The sequence below is a fragment of the Vulpes vulpes genome, chromosome 12, assembly GCF_048418805.1.
Source record: "Vulpes vulpes isolate BD-2025 chromosome 12, VulVul3, whole genome shotgun sequence".
In the NCBI taxonomy this organism is placed as follows: Eukaryota; Metazoa; Chordata; class Mammalia; order Carnivora; family Canidae; genus Vulpes; species Vulpes vulpes.
The window spans coordinates 34,417,203-34,440,448 of NC_132791.1; the positions used below are offsets into that span (position 1 = coordinate 34,417,203).

General features: G+C 35.7%; 1 protein-coding gene across 2 annotated transcripts in view; it reads left to right on the top strand.

The window, feature by feature from the left end:
* The window catches only part of MLLT3 (MLLT3 super elongation complex subunit), a 279,792-nt gene that overhangs the window by 2,401 nt on the left and 254,145 nt on the right, over positions 1 to 23,246 (top strand). The gene's annotated exons all lie outside the window — the stretch shown is intronic.

Consider the following 23,246-nt stretch of genomic DNA (forward strand, 5'->3'; position numbering starts at 1 on the left):
TATTGTTCCGTCTCGAGAAGTCGCCTCTCTTGAGGGTCTTCTCTGCCTCCCTTCCTGTGTATCAGGCACTGGGGTGCCAGGTGTCACAGATTTTCCTGTTTTGTGGGTTAGCCACCCCCACCCGGCACCGTCAGCATTTTATGTTTGGTCTGGGGGCTTCCTCGTCCCTAGTCCCCGGTGGCACTTGATGGCTCCTTCGATTTTTTTTTTTTTTTTTTTTTGAGCGTCGGTCCGAAGTCTGCCCGCTGTGATCTGCGGGGGAAGAGGGTCTCAGCAAAGGTCGAAGCTAAGTTTCAGGGGGAACGATGTGGTCCTGCCTCCTGCTTCAGCCCTTCCCCACCTTGTTTTTTTTTTTTTTTTTTTTTTTTAGCCTTGGTCTCTAGTTTGCATAATCCACAGCTCGGCCCTTCAGGTCCCAAACAGTTTCCACCAAGGGCAGGACAGTTTAAAAAAAAAAAAAGAAAAGAAAAGAAAAACGGGATGTTACTTTGGACGAAATTTAAAGAGGGTTTGAGAAATTCCATTTCTATTCCCTTCAGCCTCCGGAAAGCTACTGTCTGGTTGTTTTAGTTGGATTAGTGGAGGTAACAGTACAAATACAATAAGGTGCTTTGTTTGTGAGCAGGTTTATTTATCTAACTCGACACAATGGTTAGTAGTTATCTTCCATTTGATCCGTAATCTTTATTGGCATCTAGAACTCCTGCAGTTTCTTAGAGTAACATCATAATAAATCCATTCTGCTTAGAGCTACTGGAAATTATTGAACATTGAGGAGCTGAATAAAGAAAGGAGAAATGCTGTGTGCCTTCGAGGTGGCAGAGGTTTGTGTTGATGCTTATTTTTGTTTCCAGAGCCCATGTAATGGGTTGTAGGATTGTATGTTTTGCCTTCAGTGGTTTGTTTTATAGCTCCTCTTGAAAACTTGAACAGTTGAATTTGATGGATAATAAATGAATCCAGCCTCTTAATAGAGGGGTAGGAATATGCATGGTCTATAGGAAATAACGTTTAGATTTTGTTAGCATTTTAAATCAAAATATAGCCAGAGATCTTTGACTTCATATTTCCTCAACACTGTAATTAGGATGAGTATTGTCAAGTTTCTGTCACTGTGTGAGGTTGGGTGTGATGCTTCCCGCTCTCCCTTTCCATGTATCTATAGAGCCACTGCAGAGGAGTTTAAACAAAAGAAACCACCTTCTAAGATCCCTGGTGTCCACTGTTAGGACTACTTGGTTGCTGCTCACTTCGAGATAAAATACATTGAGCAAAAAAAAAAAGCAATATTTATTGTATTAGGAAAACTAAGTCAGTTGGCAGAAGATGTAGCTCTTAAGGTAACTTTGTTTAGGCGCCTTAACAATCAAGCAATTGGCATGATGAAATTAAAGATGACGAACCTCCCTAGATTTCACCACTGTTTCTCTGCTTCGGTGTGTATGTGGCGATGTTCCCCTGTATTTCCCCTACTTAATGATTTTCTGTCCAGCCGGAGGGAACGTGAGGGTGCTGCCCTGCAAAGCCCACACCTGGGAGTTGTTGCTAGGCGTGGTAGCCTGCTTGATAACACTGATGTCTTAGGCGTCTCTAGTGAGAGATGCCTGCTTGCCGGCTGGGCTCCTCAATTTTTTATTTTCAACTGTGGAGTTTCTTTATGTAGTCTATAAGCCATTGTTTTAAAATGTTTATTTTTGGATTTTTATTTGTATGTGTGCTTCCCATGATGTGACAAGTCCTGGGAAAAATGCCAGCTTACATAGCCCAGGAGAGACCTTGTCATACTGTAATTACACATGATTCAGATTGCAAGAGAAGGTTTCTCTGTTCGTTGGGAATAGTAAGTTGTAAATTCAAGTAACACCAAACATGCCACTTAGTCCTGGGACTTATTTTTTGGCTTATAACATCTTTCAAAATGATAAGAATAAATACAAATAAGGATGCCAGGCATTGCAAAGTCTACTTGTGTACCTGTTAAGGTGCTACATTTGCCATTTTATAGATCCGAAGTGGGAAATTAGAAATGGGAGAAACTGCAAGAATGGCTTTGTGAAAAGTCTGAGTTACAAGATATTTAAAAGGAATCCACATACTCCAAAATGTAAATGGCTTTCCTGATAATGACAGGTTAAATCACTTTCACTATATACAGTAGTGATGTACTGATAAACAGAAGTGGACCTTCACACTGAGGATGAACTGCTCAGCCAGGAAGATGGATGCATCCTTAGTTTTGAAAATCTTTGGTTTGGAAAAGCACACTGATTTTCAGGATGATTTCCTTTATTTCACAGTAATATTATGAGAACTTGTAGAGGAAAAAATTACAGTATTTTCAACTTGTTGCCTAATGAGAATTATGTGTACCATTTCAGTATTGAGCTAATTGGACTTGAATTAATGAAGGTTTACTTTGTCCCAAAGATGGGTTGGAGACTTTGAATTTAAAATTACTAGCACAGAGCCCTAGAAGAGAGATTTTGATGAAATAGTGAAGCCTGGAATATCCATTAGCCGTTACAGAACAGGCAGGTCGGAGTATAATGCATTTTAAAACTATCTACTTGCAAAAAAAGACCATATCTTATTTATTAGTACCAAAGATTTATAATGGTCTGATATGACTGAAATGAATGGTCACATTCAAAACATTTCATTTAAAATATTAATGTTTTCATTTTCGGTATGATGTGACTTTGAGTGAACTTTCTTTCCAATTACAGCCATTCTTAACTATTGCAGTCTGTTCCATTGACATTTATGATATGAAATCTGTTGCTTATTATTTTATGTAAGCTAATTTGGCCACTGGTATGATTTGATAGCTTTTTATTTGTAGCCCTAGTCCTTTGTGTGGGCAGATAAAGCACAATAAATCCACACTTAGAACTTTCCTTTAATTTAAATGATTGAGCCCAGTGTTACTGTGTAGTTCTGATTGTGTTAAATAGTCTTCTGCAATAATTTAGATAACTTTTTATCAGAGTACCTAAAATTCGAGACCAAGGTAGTTGAAGAACCTACGTGCACCTGGTGTGTTTTCTCTTCTGAGGTATTTAAAAGGCTTCAGGAAAAAATAAAGATGAATGGCTAATGTGATACATTCAGTGAGTGTTAGAAGATTTGTGTAGAGTTCTGTATGGAATTAAGATGACCATTGAGAGCAGTTCTAGTACTTGGCATTTTGAAGCAACATAAAACATAATTTTCCAAGACACTTAAAAGCTGAATTATTGAAGGAAATCTTATATGCTGTTAGTGGGAATGTAAATTGGGCACGGACATTTTGGAGGGCATTTGGCAACCTCTATTTAGATTTAAAGCGTTTATACCCTTTGACCCAGCAATTCCAGGGATTTTCCAACAGATACAGCTACACAAAGTTATAGCATATATCTTGTGACTTTTTAAACAGCAAAAATTTGGCTACAGTTAAATGATGGTGATCTATTAAAAGGAGATAAATCTGTTTGTAGATGCAGGAACATCTTCAAGAGATATGAAATGAAATAATTCAAGTTGCTATTTCATAACTCAGTGTGATCCCATTTAAAAAATGTGCTTATACAAATAAAAAGTGTATGTGTATAAATAAATGAATTTTGGATGAGTGGGAACCCAGCTATTAGTAGGTTTCTCTGGTGGGTGTTCACGGTGTTGGCAATGATGAGAGTTTTTTGTAGTGTTTGTTTTTTTTTTTTTTAAGTTCTGTACATTTAAAACATTCCAGTGAGCACTCGTTACTTTTTAAGACTACAAGACAAAGAGCGAATACCCAATATAGAACGTCTTGGGTGGATATTGTTGCTCAGTGGAGAGGAGTTAGGGTTAGGAACTATAGACTTGTATTCAAATGCTGGCTTAAGAACTCCTTGTGTGATTTTGAGCAAGTCCTTTTTTGTGTCTGTTTTCTCACTTGTGTTCTCATCTGTGTTCCTGGAATGATGAAAGAATAGAACCATTACCTCATAAATTGAGGATTAAATATGAATCAGCTGTTCTCAAATTTATTGGTCTTAAGACCACTTTATGCTTTTAAAAATTGACTCCAAAGAACTTTTCCTCTGTAAGTTTTACCTATTTAATATGTATGATATTAGAAATTAAACCTGAGACCTTTAAAAAGTTATGTATTAATTGGTTTAAAGATAACAGTCATTAACCCATTAAAGATTAGCATATAAGCAATATTCTAATGAAAAATGAGCATTCTCAAAAAAAAAGTGAGAAGTGTGATATTATTTTACTTTTTGTGTGTACAAATCTTTTTGATGTTTTGAAATAACTGGATGAGCTTATGTGTTTCTGCATTCATTCTGTTCTGTTATCACACATCATGTAGCCTCTGGAAAACTCCACAGTGTTCTCATGAGAGAATGAGTGAAGGAAGGAAATAATATCTTTTTTTTTTTTTAAGATTTTATTTATTTATTCGAGAGAGAGAGAGAGAGAGAGAGAGAGAGAATATGGCAGAGACACAGGCAGAGGGAGAAGCAGGCTCCATGCAGGGAGCCCGACATGGGACTCCATCCCCGGTCTCCAGGATCAGGCCCTGGACCGAAGGCAGCGCTAAACCACTGAGCCCCCCGGGGTACCCTTGGAAATAATATCTTACAGTCATTGTAAAAATAAGCAATGTCTGGAAAAGGTTTTTTTGGGATCCTGAGGTCCCCAGAATACACTCAGAGAACCTCTGATATAAAATAGTCGACGTAGAACCTGGCCCAGATCAACTGCCCTATGAATATGTGGAAGCTGATTTTTTAAAGCCATTATTTGCTAGTAAAAATATTTAATGGAAAGGGGAAAGATAAGTCTTCCAATGTATTTGCATGGTTAAATTCCATTATAACAATTATCTAACAATGTTTTTTCCCTTCAAAGGAAAAAATCCAAACTTGGGTTATAGTGGATATATTTTATAGTTAATATTACTGTCCAGTTTATGGCATATTAATTGTAGAAGCAGAAGCCTTTTACATCCATTATTTTAGGTGACCCTCTGTAGAACTACCTCTGTGAGGTAGACAGGGGAGGGGTATCAATTGGTTTACCTTTAAGACTTTTCTTCTTTATTGGTTCTCTCAAGTTTCCTTCTAGTGGTCTTCCATGGGCCAACCTTAGCACTTTAGTGTTTTTTTTGGACAACTATTACAGATGACCCCTATTACTTAACACAGCTTTTACAGTTCTAAGATGTGGATTTTTTTTTTTTAACTCTCTTTGACTTATGTCTTCAAAAAATAACTCAGAAAGCTTAGATACTTCAGAGGGGAAGAGATGCAAAACACAATTGCCGCAGTTACATACTTAAGCAAGGACTTGGTGTATTACTGAACTTTTAGACTTTAGTATTTATTGAGCAGATTTGAGAATAATTTTGATCTCTGATCTCAGGGTTTCTCACTGTCCTAATAGAAGTAATACAGAATTCTTTTTTTTTTTTTTTAAGATTTTATTTATTTATTCATGATAGACATAGAGAGAGAGGCAGAGACACAGGCAGAGGGAGAAGCAGGCTCCATGCCGGGAGCCCGACGCGGGACTTGATCCTGGGACTCCAGGATCACGCCCCGAAGGCAGGCGCCAAACCACTGAGCCACCCAGAGATCCCCGTAATACAGAATTCTATAATTTTTTTTTCCCTTGGCCTTTAAATTTTTTTTTAAAATTTTATTTATTTATGATAGGCACACAGTGAGAGAGAGAGAAGCAGAGACATAGGCAGAGGGAGAAGCAGGCTCCATGCACCGGGAGCCCGACGTGGGATTCGATCCCGGGTCTCCAGTATCACGCCCCGGGCCAAAGGCAGGCGCCAAACCGCTGCGCCACCCAGGGATCCCTCCCTTGGCCTTTATACCTGTTTGATTTTTATGTTTTATTCCTCAAATAAGAAGCTACCCTGTAGAAACAGAAAATCTCTTGTTTTAGTGATACATATTAATGTATGTATGTATGTAATATTCTTTTGCAACATTTTGTGTGAGTGGCCAGAGTCTCTATAGCTCATCTTCTTCCTCATAACCTACTATATTTTCATGCTTTAATCTTTTATTCTTTTAATATTTTGTGGTTCTCTTTATTCTTGTGTGTAGTGCTGTATTCATTTTTGAGAATATAATTTGTCTGAAAAGAGTCCATTGATATTACAGGTAATTCATTAGTTTTTTTAAACTTACAGATATAGAACTTGTACAGTGTGCAAGTACAGAACTTGCACAGTTGTACAATGCAGCTTTTATAAGAAACCCATATTTTTTTTTTGCATGCAATTGAAACGGTGTTGTTTTTTAATTTATAGGTGTGTGTTTATTGTAAAAACAAAACAAAACAAAAAACAACAAAAAAACCCACACAAACCATAGAAATATAAAGAAAAAAGTTACCTGAAAATTCTTCACAGAGAACCATAATTAATATTTTAGTAGATATCTGTACTTATGTGTATTATGGAAACACACACATTAACTATAAATGAGCTTGAATTTATCACCTGTTGAGGTGATTTTTGGAGCTCCTATGTGGCTAGAACACTGCTAAGAGCTGGGGATACAGCATAAATAAACATTTCTACCCTCCTGATAGGTGATGAAATATCTTTTTAGAGCTGGATTTTATGATATTACATTGAATATACATGTACTATAACTTCGTGTGGACATTTAGATTGTTCTTAGGCTTAATTTGTTATAGTTAATGCTATGATGAACATCTTAGACGTTCATTTTTGTGTTTTTTCCTATAATTTCTTCATGGTAAATTTCCCAGAAAGGATATAGTTGAGACAAGGTGTATAGATTTTATCTATCTATCTATCTATCTATTTATTTATTTTTGGTGTATAGATTTTAAATTTAGATACATATCACCAAGGTTTCCTCCATAAAGACTGTACCAGTTTATACTTCCCCAGGGCTTGGGAGAGTTCCCTTTTCCCCACATGGTTGCCAGTACTGGGAATTACAAGTTGTTGTTGTTGTTGTTGTTTTTTTTTTTTTTGTAAATCTGTCAGTTTGCTGGATGAAGCAGAACTTCACTTTAATTTGCATTTATTTGATTAACAATGCTGAATATATTTTAGGTATGTATATATTTACTATTTGTTGCTTATGATATGCCTGTTTTGTGTCCTTATTGTATTTTAAAAAAAAGGACCCAAAACAAAACAGGGAAACACAAAGGAAAGAATGACATAACAAACATTTATATCCTCACTACCAGGGTTGAATAAATGTTTACATTTTATCATATTTGATTCTTTGTTTTGATTTTAGAGAATTAGGTATTACAGATGCAGCTAGAGCTTTTAGATGTTTCACAACCTTCTTCAGCCTTTCTTCCATTCTGTTTATGTACATTTGCACTTTTATATTGCAATATATCATGCTTTAAAATCTCCATGAAGAGTATCATACTGTTTTTTTTTAATTGAGATATAATTTGCATATCATAAAATTTACCCTTTTAAAGTGTAACATTCAGTGGCTTTTTAAGATATTCACATGGTTGTGTGCTAATTGCCACAATTTAATTCTAGAACATTTTCATGAGTGAATAATTTTGTATCTTGCTATTTTCCCCCTCTCTGTGTGTTTGAACTTTTCCACACTCATTTTATCTGTAGAGAGTCAGTTTATTTCCTTTAATTTCTTCTATTCAGTGTTTGATAGTAGTAGGAAGACGTTCCGTGCTTACTTTTCTGTTCCCCTATTAAGGAATAGATAGGTCATTTTCTGTTCTGTGCATTGAACATCTTTGAATGTGTTACCTTGTACAGATGAACAGTATTTTGGATATAGGCCTGGAATTTGAGTTGTATGTGCGTTTTCATTTGTATTAGACATTGTCAGATGGCTCTACAAAAAAGTTGTGACAGTTTATATCCTGTTAGGGAATGAGTACCATTTTCTGTAGAGTTTTGCCAATGTTATTTTTCAGATTTCTTATATTTAGTTGAAATACGGTATCTTTTGTTTTCATTTGCATTTCTCTGGTTTCTAGTGGGGTTAAGCATTTTCTATGTGTTTATTGACCGGTTGGATTTCTTTTTCATTGACTTTTAAAAATATCCTTTGTCTTTTTTGAAAAGGAAACTATTGAGATCTTTGTCTTTTTCTTATCTGTAGGATGTTAATCCTTTGTTATTTGTATTGGAAATATCTTGTCTCATTTTTGTTTCTTTTTCTTGTAGCCTAATGTATGGTATCTCTTTGACATACACAAGTTTTTAATTTTGCCAAATTGATCTATTTTGTTTTGTTTTCCTGTGTGGTTTTGGGGTTTTGTTTAAGAATATAATTTGTGGGCTTGGTAATGTGCTTAACCAACAGACTTTATATGTGCAGGATACAGGGAAAGGACCCGGGGAGAAGTAAGAGAAAGAGGAGGTCCCTGCCTTCAACATGCTTGTGTCTTGTGGAGCTGGAAAGGACATTTGAGATTCTCCAGTTTTGTTTATCCTCTCTTTACTTTAAATCAGAAGCCTAGAAATGTGAAGTGATCTTGCATGTAGACACAGCGAGTCACAGTGTTGCTGGTGCAAAAAGATAGCTAGTAATAAATGGTGGTAAATGTTTACCTTTAAAATGTTGAATAATTATTCACTTGTATTAGCAGATGAATGTTCAGCAATAACTGCTTTTGTAGACATGATGTAGAATTTAATTAAGTGGTGGTAACCATGGTAGATGCTGTTTAAGAGGGAAAAGTTCTACACCTACTTTCAGGCAAAATCAAATTTATTGTGTGGATTAATTTAAGGTTTTCCTTTGAGATTAACTCATTAGGAAACATTGTTACTGAATGGTAGGTATCCCCTGATACTTTGGCTCCCGACCATGGTAGCATGGCAATTCCATAAAGGATCCAGAACATTGTTTTAAGAAATAATGTTGTATGATGTAATTCTTTTAACTTAAGTATGATAAGTTTGTAGTGATTAAGGCCTGAAGAAGGCTATTATCATTGAATTTCTAAAAAGATAAGGCTAGTATTTGGGTGTGATTTAGTTGGTATGTAGTAGTTAACAATTAACTTTTTTGGATAAAATCAATGCATCATTTTTTTTTAAAGAAAATTATGGCTTATCTTGAATTTAATTCTGAGGTCCATTTACTTAAAATAATGTTCATAAATGATTATGAAGATGATCAGTTGAATTTAATTAGAGTTATTATCCATGTCAGAAGATTAATATTCTCTGAGCCAAATAAATTTTAAAATATTTAATTTTGCCAAAAGTGAATTTTTTTCTTTGTTTCCTTTTTCAGCAGAAATCCTTAGTTAGTTATTTTCCCATCAATACCAGGCCAAATGCTGTGTGTATGTATTGATTTTAAAAAGCAAAATATACATTAACAATTTCCTAAAATATTAATAACAGCAGTGGCCTACAGAGTAACGAGAGTTGCTTGCCTCTTAATGTATCTGGATATATATTTAGTCTACATGGTGCCTTTAACCTTTGCAGATAGGTTTTATGCCCTACTTCTTCCCCCTCCCTCCCAGGGTGGTGTTGGGGGGAGACTACTATCAGATTATTCTAGGTACCTATTTATTGTGATAAACACCCATAACATTATGCATGTTTAAAAACAAAGTTCAGTGGACATTATGTTCTCCATACCTTTTACCCCAAATACTTTAATTAATATGAGTTGCTGCATAATGAAGAGTTTTTTTTTTTTTTTAAAGATTTTATTTATTTATTCATGAGAGAGTGAGAGAGAGAGAGAGAGAGAGGCAGAGAGGCAGAGACATAGGCAGAGGGAGGAGAAGCAGGCTCTGTGCAGGGAGCTGGATGTGGGACTCGATCCTGGGACTCCAGGATCTCAACCTGAGACGAAGGCAGACTCAACAACTGAGCCACCCAGGCATCCCAAGAGTTTTTTTGTATTGGAGAAATATTCTAGTTTACAAAATTTTTTCCTTTATTTAATTTCTGTCCCTGTTCCTGTATTATAAACAATTGTTTTGTAGTGACTAAGTGAAAAATAGGGATTTGGTTGCTTTTTTTTAGTGGGATAGCTTATTCAAAAGGTTAATGTAGCTCCAAATTGTCTTATCAGAGATGCTTGTTATATGACTTTCTACCTATGCCCAGAAATAGTAAGGAGCAGTGGGAAGCTAGTTTGTCATATAAACACTCAGAAGGAGCACGTGTTACATGCTCCATCAGTCTCACACTGGCATCTCCTTATATATGTGTCTATTGTTCCTCCTATGTTGCATTAGTTACACATCTGATGAGATGGGACTTGTGTTACCCTTGTGGATACTACTTATACCTTCCATCAGTGTAGTCTAGATACTGGAAGTTTTTGGCAATAATATACCATAAAGTCAGATATCCCAAATCAGTAAAAGAGTTATAGAATTCCGACTTTAGCTTCCACTCCCCTAAGTGGTAAATTATTACTCAGTGTTCTGAAACTGATTTCTTCTGTACCTCTAATAATTGACTTTGTGTAAACAGAACCACCACTTGAATTTAGCAGGAAGCATTGTGTCGGCTGAGAATCGCATTTTCTAGAATGGGTTTTTTAGCCTGTTATAGGCAAAAATGAATTTTTCTTCTTTTCTTCCTTAATCTTTTTTTTTTTTTTTTCCCACATACTTTGGATGCTTTTTGAAAAAGCTAGACACAAATTTGAGAGACTTGGCCAGGTCTGTCACTTTTTTTTTTTTTTTTTTTACTACTTAATCCATGAAATACAACTAGGCTTTTAGCTTTAAAAATAGGAGTCAGAGGTATTCCAATAACTTGTAGAGCAGTATTTAGCAATGTAGTAGAAAAGGCCCTAGCTTGGGAGATAGAAGGGTTGCGTTTGGACTAAATAAGCTCTGTGGGCTTTTTCAGCTGTGAAATATTATTTTTCCTTTTTTTTTTTTTTTTAAGGATAAGTTCTGAGCATATCTTTGGTCTAGTGTTTTCCTAATGAAGTAACTACCATTTGTTAGTTATCAACTGTGTATTGGTTATCATGCTAGATGATAGACATGTGCTGCTGTATTTAATTTCTTGCTTTTCATAATGTGGTAGTTTGGAGAATGATTTTTTTTTTTTTTTGAAAAGAGAAAAAGTTGATATGAACTTCAGTATACTGGAATTTTACCTTTTTTAATGATGAGTGAACAGTGACCTTGGTGAAAGAGTCTTCCTGCAGTAACAGGGAAGGAGAGTGATTCACCAGATAGATGATTATGCTTTTGTTTTGAAAAGTTACTTTCTGATAATATCAGTGCCATTTATGCCAGCCATCAACACTACTTAAACTTGGAACATTCCAGGAATTTAAGAAACCCTTTGTTTATTTGATAACAGTGCCTCAAATATGGCTCAGATATGGCTCTTGACCAGGTTATTAGAGTATTGGGTTTTTCATGAAAGGTGACTAATTTTTTTTCTCTGTTTCATATAATGTAGGCCAGACCTTGCAATTTTGTCACTCAATTTGTTTTTCTGATGCATCATGTTTTGGATAATTACTTGTGTTTCTATTATCAACAGAATAAGTGGGACTTGGACTTATCATGTAAACAGATTATAAGAAGGTACAGTATATCAAATATTTGTTCATTCACCATACCTTCAGGGTTTTCTATTTAATAATTCAGATGGTTATTTGAAGTTGTCTTGAAAAGCAGTTGCTCTTCCACTCTTTACTTGTGACTTGCTGCCTAATTTTAAAAAACAAAAATTCTGATGATCATTCTAACTTGTTAAAGGCAATTGTGAATGATTCTAGAGCCAACAATTTAATTATACAGACAAAAATACACAAATGCAAACAATTTTAAAGAGAGCTGCAAATAAATGAAAATTATGTTTTAAAGGCTCCTTGGTAGCTTGAAGTTAGTGTTCCTTGATAAAGTATCTTTCTGTAGAGGCTCTTTTTTTTTGTTTATTTTCATCATTGATTTTAGTATTTGATTCAGTCCATTATCTTCATATCAGAATGGCCAGAATTGTTCATTACTCACATTTTGAGAATTGTGTGAGAGATAAAAATACATCAGTGAAAAGATGGGAAGAAATTGCTATTATAAAATGTTAATAGAATTTATCTCTTGAAGATGGGATATCAGGAATTTTTTTTTTTTTTTTTTAGTATTGAATTGGCTTTATTCCAAGATTCAGCACCCCCATCACGCAAATAGAAAGGAGCCCTCAGGAAATAGTAAAATTTACTGGATTTTTTAAGCTTTCTTGAATGAGACATACTACTTATGTAAAACCAGATAGTTAAATGTACATATGGACATGTTTACAATAAGCTTTTTAGTTTTTTTAAGTAATCTCATTTAGAACATAAAAATGTCTTTCCCAAGGAACATTTTCATATTTTGTTATTTGAAATTTTAATCACCTTGTCATTCTGAATGTTTTCCTTTAATAGCACTATAATGTATGCACAAATGTTTCAAAAGTTGATTGTAAACTTTAAAGAAAAACATGTAAATTATATTCTTACCTTTCTTAACAAAGTTGCTGTGCTGAAGTAGTAAAATTAATTAGATTAATTTTACTTATAAGTACATGATTCATGTAAAATGTTCTTTGTAACAGAAGGACAATAATATATAATATATTAGTATGGTATACATTTTTGGAGTACTTAGGAATGTTTTGAAAAGTTTTGATCTTCCTATGGAGTTTTGATAAGTTTAACTTTGTTAATTAATTAGTATGTTTATCTTGATATGTATAGTATTAGAAAATTTTCCAGAGCCTAAATCTCACTTTAAAAATTGGCAGCAAGTGAAAGGGCATATATCATGTTTAGATGTATGGTAATAGTGGTAGGAATAAATGGGGTCTGTAATTGGAAATAAAGACTCATCTTCAGTTTGTGTCTTTGTATATAATTTGGAAGTTAAACGTTAAATTATGAGAAATAAAAAGTCCCCAAACAACTACCAAAGATAAGGTAAAAATAATGTTTGGGGCAGGGAAAGAAGGGGTAGTTCTTTCTGAACGGATGCATAATTGTGTAAATACAAACAATATTTTAGTATTAAAACAGTTTAAATAATATTTCATATTTAAACTACAAAAATAACCAGATGTTTTATAAAGGAAAATTAAAATGTAATTTCATGTATTATATACAGAACATATAGATTAATATGAACGTTCCTTAAACACAACTAGAAGAAATGATTTCTGCAAAATGATGGAGTTAATTTTAGTGGTCTTAAAGGTCTATTTGCAATTCAAAATTCATCTGTTTAAGTCCATGATTTTATGATCTGTGGGAAATATCTTTACCTTTTTAACATTAAGAAAAATAACCGTTGAAAGTACTATGCACAAATGCATAGCAAAACTATACATCAAAAAAGAAAAAGTCTGTTTTCCCTTTGGTTTTAGCTGCTTTTACAAAATTCATAAAGTGACAGATTAACTCCACCTCAAAATGTAAAATACAAAAATTGATGTTTGTGATCAGAGCATTTCTTTACTAGCTGCTTCAATAAAATTGCCACTTTAAGTTCCCATTTGCTAGCATTTGGAGTAACATTTTCCATGGGCTTCATTTAGTTCTGCTGATGAATTTTTATTTAACTATTTCTATTACTTTGGAGAGAATTCTAAATGGGGATTCGTAATAGCCTCGACTCTTTTCTTCAGGATTAAGATACGTATGAAAATGAGGAAAATAGACTCTTTGGCACCATGATTACAGCTCCCAATATTTACTTGCTGTTTTTCTTATTAATTTATGCAGGTGGCTTAACTGCAAATATAGAAAATCAAGTAATTGTTTTAAAACCGAGTCTAACTGAATACTCAGCGGACCAAGCTAAAGCTAGGAGAGTTTGAGCAATACGAAGACTTGGTTTGAGTATTGCAGATTGTTAGAAATTCCAAATTTGGTACTAAATTAAATATACTCATAGAATTTTATTATGGTACAGACAAAGCTATGGTAGACCAAGATAATGTATAAATGGCCCTTATTTGGAGCATATAGAGTGGGAGCATATTTTGCAGTGAAAGGGGAACCAAGGGACAAGGTGTTCTCTACTTGTAGACTTGTAAAGGCCTCAGAGTTTTCTTTATGTTATTGTAGAAAGACATTATTTTTGCTTTGGCGTGCTTAAAACTAAAGGGCAAATGATCCAAAAGAATAATCTTGAAATTCAATAGCAAGAAAACTACTTGACATTGTGGGCTAGAGGCCAGCAAACGTGTTGCTTTCATTGAATGCGTGGGAAATGGGGCAGGCCTGGAATTTAAAGAGACAGGGTGCAGTACGCTAGAAAAGAAAAGCCCTCCTGTATGATTTGCCTACTGAGAGAAAAAAAAAAAAATAGACTTACAGTTTTCTCTAAAGGATCTTTATTGGATCAACTATTTAAGACAGTGAGTGAATTTTTCCTAACTCTGCCTCCCATCTCCCTTAGCCATCTTCTCTTGTCTGAAATTGGTGCCTGGTAAATTTGTTTATAACAGAGGAGAAGCAGCTTTTCAAATAAAAGTACTTTGTAGCCTGTTCAAATGGAGTATAATGTAATTCTCCCTGAAATTGAGCACTTATTACTTTGTTTATGTAGCTGTTTAAAAAGGGGGGAGGGTGTGATGAGGAGTGAGGGGGGCACTAGGGGAACCTTTGCTTTAGAAATTTTTTTTTTCTGAGTTTTCCTCCCCCATCCACTCATGAATCCCCCTTAGCCCCCTCCCCCACCTCCCACAATCCCTCAATAAAATAGTATTTAAAAGACTTGAATAACCAGTCCTATGTACCAGCTTCTTGCTCGAGGCAATAATGTTGTACTATTTTCAATGGGTGGTCTTGAATCTCCATGGGAGATTTTACAGGCAGTGGGCTCCAAGACCCCGTAAGTGTATTATTTGGAACATAACCAGTTAAATTCCTGAGCCATAGAGAATATAGAGATAATTTTACATTATTGAAGTCTCATAGTTAATTATTTACAAATCAATTTATTTAATTTTATTTGAAGAATTTATGGTTTAAATCCCTAAAAGTGACACGTATTATTAACCCAGGATTTGAGGTTTCCTTTTTAAAACAAGTAAGCCATTCATACATGTCAATTCAGGAGTAAGCATTTGTGTGTATATTTTCATTCGTAGGTGTTTTTTGTTTTAACTTTTTTTTCCTTTAGGAAACCAACAACTGGTAGCCATTTTCAAATGTTAAGTTGTTGAAATCCTGTTTCTCCTACTGGAGATACAGTAAGATGATAGGATCTATTATAATAAAAAAAAGTCAAATAGGTTTATAATCAGTGTCTTTTTCCTGTGGCATGTTGCCTAAGTGTATACTAGCCTGAACTTTGACTAAAATTGCTTTGGGTCAAACCTACGTGGAAGTCAGCAGAAATGGAATTATAAATATTGAACTGAGATTGTCCTTTAGGAGAAAAAAATGTTTCCTAGGCAGACTTACCTAAATAAAACAATATATTTACTTATACATTGTAAATATTGAAATGGAGACTGCTGCCGTCATGCCCATTCCTGCATAACTTAGTTGAAAGAAATTTTGGAGTTTCCTCCCAGTGTTGAACCCTGTGGTTTATTCACCAGAGTGATAACATAACTTTGTTGGGTCACTGATTTTGATTACTTCTCCCCCCCTTACATTCTTTTTTTTTCTTATTTACATTCTTAAAAGAATGTAATTAATTTCTGAAGAATGTCAGATTTCTATTTTGAGTACATATCCCTAAATCCTGAAATACCTGTTTTCCATAGGCTAAGTAGAGTTTAGGAGCAGGTACCTCAGATGTGTTGGTAAAGCCAGATGATGCTATAAGATGAGAGACCATTTTTGTTTATTTTAAACAATGTAAGTACTTCTGGGTGGAAAATTGCTGTCTTTGAGGAGTTTGTTTCTTGCATAAAGAGGATTATACACTTGTTGTAGGCCATGTATAAAATGATGTGACTTGTGCAGTTTTGTTCACTGAAAAATTCGTATCATTTTAGTGTCTCACCAGTTTATGGCATTGATTAAATGTTTGCCTTTTCTTTTTTTAGCTCAGGACTAGTCCTTGAATGGCTAAAAAGTTTTCCAGTAGTTTTTATAAATGGGTTTAAAGCAGTGATAGCCATCTGAAGTTTATCTTGTGTAGCCAGCATTTAGGAGTTATTAAGATTGTCTCCACACAAAAAAGAAACTGCTCTTATGGCTATATGTGTGAATAAAAGTTAAAGGTTGGTTGGTAAAAATTAGCTTGTCAAGTAAACTTTCTGACTGAGAAATAATTTTGTTTTCGTTATCCGTTCCCTTGGCTGAAAATGAAATAGAAACGATCTGGTTACTAAAGACCGGCGCTGTATTGGATCACTTCCTCGAGCTTTTGCTATGATCGGTGAAGGCAGTGTTAGACAGCTGCTGTAGATTTTGCCAGTGGCCTTACAAAAGAAGTTGTTTAACCCTGTTAGTTTCAGACACTATCATTTCCACTTTGCAGATAGCCTTGCTGGGTTAGGTATGAGCGATGTACTCGCTATGTTAAGATAGGAGTCTCTATGATCGTGATTTGAACTTGTGATTTTTAGAAAGGTGGTGTACCAGAAAATGAGTAATTTTAACACTCCATTACCATACAGTTTCATGTTTTGGAATAGGACAGATCTCAACAGTTTTGCTTGCATCGAGGCAGATTTAAAAACTTCAACTTAGACTTTTCTGTTAGTTGGCTTTTTGTACCTGAAGCACTGCTAGAGAATTGGGAAAATTGTGAAAAAGTTGTGGGAATTGAGTTTGACTTAGAGTCCATGACAATTGCATATTTAAATGTCCTTTTTGGGGCTCAAAGTCCAGAGGAAATAGTCATTGACTTTAAAATCTCATTTTGGGTAAGTGTCGAAATAGAACAATGCCACATCCTCCCAAGATTGATGTCATAACGTTAAGAATCCCAACGATATTGGGTCCTTTCTGCATACTGTGTTTGCATCATTGCCATAGGTTTAAAGGGCAGGGAAATACTTTATTGTTAAGGCTGAAGAAGGCAAGATTTTGAAACCTGCTACTCTGTGATTAAATCAGTGTGTTTGCCCTGAGGCTTCAGCCATTCAATCTGAATTCGTAGCCTAAAATTTTGGATTCCTTCTCTGTTTGAAAATAATACTTCTTAAAAATGTTAAGACTCCCTTTGCCTACTCACATGAAAACTCCTGAGACAAATGATCAGGGCTTAGCTTTTCATGCAGTCAAGCCTGACGATACATTTCAGTATTTTAAAGAGAAAGTTCACAGCCATTTTACATAAAATTTTACTGGGCTTTTCGTTAATCTAAAATAACTGGTCCATAAGTACTTTATCAGTGAAAACTGCTCAGCATGTAAAACGGGGAGTAGAAGAGCACAAAGGCTTCCTGCAAATTAACGGCACAATGAGTCCTCACGGACTTGCCAGCCATCTCCAGCTGTGAGATTATTATAGTTTTTGCAAACCCTTTTCTCTCAAAACTAAATCAAGAATGGTAGAGTCCTGATAAAAAGAAGTGTAGAAAAGCCTAACTAATCCTTAGATGAGTTACTTCAAACGTGCCAAAATAGAATAAAATCAGTTAATAGCATGGATTAAAGGTTACTTTTAATGCATTTTTATCACTCACGTTGAGAATTTTGTTGTATGTTAATGCATTTGGCCTTGGTTAAAAAAAACACACAGAGAAAATATAGTTAAATTTGAGAGATTACATAATCTTGTTGTTATGAGGAAATTTAGTACTAATGTTAGGTGCCAGATTTGACCTAAGAGATAAAAGCTGTGTACTCGAGATCAGAGCTGTAAACAGGTGGCTCCAGTTTTGAGGGTTAAGTTTTCAGGTTATAATGAGAGGGCTCATCTGTGTACTTTTGAGGGTTGGTATATTGTATAGATTAAAAAAAAAAAAAACCAACCCAACAATACAGCTCTATGTCTTTGGATAAATATGTACAAGTTGTTCCTTGGATAAGATCACAGATGAGTGCTAAAATCAGATCTGGATCAAAGTTTTAAAAGTGCTTGATTCTTACAAGTGTTAAAGAGAAGAGGAGTTAAGAGGCAGATTTTTGGGTGCAAAGGTAGTCTTGCCCTTTTATGCACATATCTGGGATCTTTCGTGTACTGAGGAGACTGTGTCATCTGTACGTTGAATTGAGAATCCTGTGTTTGCCAATCACTTAATTTGTGAAATACTTTTTTATTTAGCTGGCATATTATGATGGAGCTGCCAAAAGTATTGGGTTGAGGGAAAACAGATTTGGCATGCTACTGCTGGTAAGAGAAAATTTTAAAAATAACACGTCTTTGTCTTTTTAGGTGCAGGTATGTAGCTGCTGGTGTGTGTACACATCAGCCTTAGTAAAGGTTTATTATAAAAACCTGGGCAGTGGGAGATTTTATAATCGTGTTGCATTTGCCACTGCTCTAAGATGCCAAACTATAAGTTTCTCTAGTGGGAATGAGCATTTATTTCCTTTCAGTAGAGGTACTGTTTTTGCTGTGGCTTCTTTGGAAATAGCCTGACTGGTACCCGCAACACGTGTGTGTGCCATATATGTCAAGTACTTTCGTGCGTGTGCCATCCCACAGATGGTGATGCTTCATAAGCCATGTGAGAATTAAGTTCTTCTAGTTTACTCAAAACAAAGAGCGTACATAAATTTTCTGTTTGATATTCTGACCAGATTTAACCTTATACAAAGCTTCTAGCTTGAATGAGTTTTGCAACATTGAATAAATACTGTACTGTATAGTTATTTATGTGCTCAAGAAGCTGAACTTTCCTTCCATCCCAGTAAGTTCCCATGGGATAAGTTATTCTAGTAAATCAGAAAATTTTTCTGAAAGCAAAGTAATTCTTAATTTTTTGGAGGTTTAAAAATGGGGGAAATAGCCATATACATGAGGGGGAAGAAATTCTAGTTGACCCACATCTAAAAAACAATTCAGAGTACTTGGACGTCTTAAATTCTCTTGGGGGGAAGAAACCCCACCGCAACGCTGCCGAATTGTTTTATTTCTGTAGTTATGTCTTTGTGTGTTTATAGGAGTGGGAACATTTTATCTTCTGTGTTTCTGTTGAGGTTGTTTTTCAGCAGTGTCCCAAGAAAAGTCCTGGAGGCTAGCTTTGAAGCCCTGTGGACAAGCTGGATATCAAAGAGCCAGAGGAATTCGGCAGTAATTGTTTTATGGCTGGCCAGAAATCAGACCTATTTGTATAGGTAGCACACAAAATAGCTGTGATTTGACAATTTGGTGCTATTTATACCTACCATAAAAAGAGAAAAGAAAAAGTTAAAGGGGTATTTTGGAAACAGGAACTAAGCTGTAAATGCAAATTGCTTCACCATTTTCTCAAAGGAACAAAAAAAGGAAAGGGTTAGGAAGTTTTTATTGAAGCTCCGTTATTGAGGATCTGTCTGCTTTCAAGACATTTAATATTGTTACTCACACTGAAACTACACTTCTTTCTGTTTTGCAGTTTTCTTTTTTTCCCTATTCCCATCTGAATAAAGTTATTTTTGTGGAGCAAAAGGAATTCTCTGGAGAAGGGGACAGTGAAAATCACAAAGTTTCCAACTCTATCTTAATAGACCTTTAAAATTTCATCTTACTGTTTTTATTTAGTTTTGGATAAGAACCATCTGCTGTTGCTAGAGCGAATATTTTCTTTCCACATAAGTTATATTTTCAACAAGTAGTCATAGGTTGTTTACTGAGGTGGTGGGTGAGGATTCATGGCATTTAGGAAATATACAGAAGGCAATTTTCACAACTATTCTTGATGTGTCTGCTAGAGAGGTCTTTTTGAATACCAAGTGCCTAAGCTGTTACTCTCACCTACTGTATATTCCAAGCTCAAGGTGGGCGGTGTATCACGGTTTGTCTGTTCTTCAATGAGCAGCCCAAAGTGAAGTTTGACTGTTTCCAGAATGTCATTCAGACCTTTTGAGGTTGTCAAATGCTTTATTGTTTTGCCTTGAAACCCCCAGACCCAGAGCAGTCTGAGTCTGGGGCAGCGGGGCAGAGAAAAAGCAAACACATCTATGATTGACTACATTTTTTTTTTTCTTTTTTAAAAGAAACTCTAGAAATGCCTTAGGGACCCCTGGGAGTTTGTCACAATTTAAAACCATTTTACCACTGAAGGCGGCCCAGTGCTGTCGAATTGGCACTGTATTAATTTGCTTTGGTTTCAATTTTTTTTTTCCCCGTTGGGTTCTGATCAAAAATAAATAGAGGGGGCTTTGTCACATGTACCTTTAGTTTTGGGCAAAGGTGCTAAAGCTTTGATTGGATAAAGAGAGTATCGAGAGTAGGAGAAAAGAAGGGGAAACTGGTAGAGATAAATCTGGTTTGGGGACAGTTTTGTCTTCTTCAAATAAACAGTTAAAGTGTGTGAAGAGTCAGAAGTGGCTGAATAATGATTTAAAACTCACCCGAAACTAATAAGATATTGTATGTCAAATAAACTTCAGTAAACAAAAGGTTGAAGGGAAAGAGAATCATGCCCTCAAAAAATTTTTACAAAGGGGGAGGGAAAGGGGAATCTCTTAAAAGCTGGAAACCTAATTGGATTCAAGATGGATTCCCCTTAGAGAACTAGGTGAAAGGACTTTATAGAGGAGAAACATTCTGGATTGCTGTTACTCATCACTGCTGTTTTCATCAGTATGAAAACTCAGGTTGGGGGAGATTAAGGACATGGGTAGTTACTATCCTTGCGGGCGGAGAATACATAGCAGGGTAATGAAGGGTTGAATTTCTAAAGTAGTGGTCATTTATTCAACTAACATTGAGCACTTACTATGTGCCAGGAATTGCTCTAAACATTGAGGATAACAGCAGGAATAGAGGTTATTTTTGTCTTACAGAAGTGCATCAGGGTTGTCAAAAGATAAAAATCACAAGATGATTGCTTTTATGAAGCTGTGAAGCGAAGCTGTGGAAAACATAGTTCTGAGTGACTAGTTCTGCCCAGGTATCAAATTTGAAGTAAAGTGTTGGTTGGTGTTTTTTTGTTTTGTTTTAATTGCAAGTAAAAAGTCTAATAAAAAAGAGGATGTATGGATTAAGAGAAAAACCCTGACTCGGGGATGGATTTTCATTTCTCTGATGTGTTCTTCATGGTGTTTTTAGAGTTTCAGAGCTCTCTAGATTAGCAGCGTAGAGGAGAGGGGTAGATAGCTTAAAAGGAGTAGGTAGGAAAGTGATTTATAGTTACTGATGGTTTAATTCTGTATTCTGTTATTCACATTTTACAGATGTATATCTAAGACTCAAGATTAAGTAACTTGCCCAAGGTCCATTTGGCTTGAGTACAGTGACCATATGTCCTGTTTCCTGGGGTTTGTCTCAGTTTATGCCCGTTGTCCTGTGTCACTCTCAAAACTGGTGCCTTTTGGATGATGGATTATATGGTCACTGTTTATGAGTGGCATAACTAAGATTGAATCTCAGGCCTCTTTGGCTCCCCAAGTCATAAGCTCACTACTGTTTTATTGTTTATACTATACTTCTAGGTTATGTCTCTATTTCCAGTTTGGTCTAGTGAGAAGGATTCTGAGGCATTTGCTGGCTCACTATAGTACTCAGTACTTGTTTGGTGTTGTTTATCATGAGTGATGGAGAGGAGCATGTGGGTGGCTCCGTTGGTTTAGAATCTGACTCTTGATTAATGCTCAGGTCCTGATCTGAGGGTTGTGAGATCCAGCCCTGCATCAGGTTCTCTGCTCAGTGGGGAGTCTGCTTGAGATTCTTCTTCTATCTCTCCCTCTCCCCCTGTGCTCACATGTGCATGTTCTCTCTCTCTCTCTCTCTCTAAAATAACTTTAAAAAAATGAATGATGGAGAAAAATGTGGAAGCTTTCATGTGTGTTTTACATCCTGTTACTAAAATGTTTTAGAATGTAATTCATTTTCCTTCAGAAATTCTAAAGGCATTTGAGAACTGTGTCTTAGGATCATACAAGTAAATATCAATCATCATTGCACGGTACTAATCAAGGAAATTCTGGTGACTTGAGTTTTCTGGATAAATGGAAATTTGGTATATTTCTTGATCACTGAACATGTTGCTTTTCCCTGTAATTTGTATTTCTCTTTCCCACCTAATCAGAAGCCTAGAGCAGCAGAATAGAGTTTGAGGGTAGTAACTCTAATTTGGAAAAGAAAATTGGAAACTTATGTTCTGATTTGCTCAGTTTGGTTAGCTTTTCCACAAGGTTTGCTGGACAAACACTGAATATATCACTTTTATTTGGTTCTGTTTAAATGGCTCAACACTTCAGAAAACGTACGTTTTGAGAGGTGTACTAACAGATAGGTCAGCTGAAATGGATTTAATTTACTAATTTAACTTAAAATAAATTTAACTTGTTAATCATATCTGGTAGGGAACTTTGTTTTGCCCTGTGTCATTTCTTATATATTCTGTGTCAGTTTCTATCAGGACAGGGTATGATCTGCACGTGCTTTACTGAAGCTTTAAAGAAGAACTGATGGCAGCTGTTAGCCTTTGAATCAGGTACAGGGGTAAAAGCAAAACTAAAGCCATGTTTGGGGCACCTGGGTGGCTGAGTCAGGCGTCTATCTTCAGTTCAGGTCGTGATCTCAGGGTCCTGGGATTGGGCCCCGCCTCAGGCTCTGTGCTCAGGAGGGAGTCTGCTTATCCCTCTGCCCCTCCCCAACTTGTGCTTCTCTCTCACAAGTAAATACATCTTGAAAAAAGCCAAAATAGGGATCCCTGGGTGGCGCAGCGGTTTGGCGCCTGCCTTTGGCCCAGGGCGCGATCCTGGAGACCCGGGATCGAATCCCACGTCGGGCTCCTGGTGCATGGAGCCTGCTTCTCCCTCTGCCTGTGTCTCTGCCTCTCTCTCTCTCTCTCTCTCTCTGTGACTATAATAAATAAATAAAAAAAAAATTAAAAAAAAAGAAATAGTTAAGAAAAAAGCCAAAATAAAGCCATTTTTAAGAACTTGTAGGTTAGATGATGTTGGGTGGGATGGAAATGCCTCATGTTGCTCACCCAGCTTCTCACCCTGATTTCCACATCTGTTCAGTGGTATGACTTCTCTGCCCTTGAAAAGCTCAGAGGCTTTTATGTGGGGGGAGAGAGGAGATAGACTTATAAGCCAGATACATTTCAGTACAACTTAATTAAGAATTATGCTTGATGTAAGAGAGTTTTATGGAAGCATAATGGGGCAGGTAAAGATTGGAGATGAGCACAGTTATGTATGTGTGTTTATGAACAAATGTTTGAA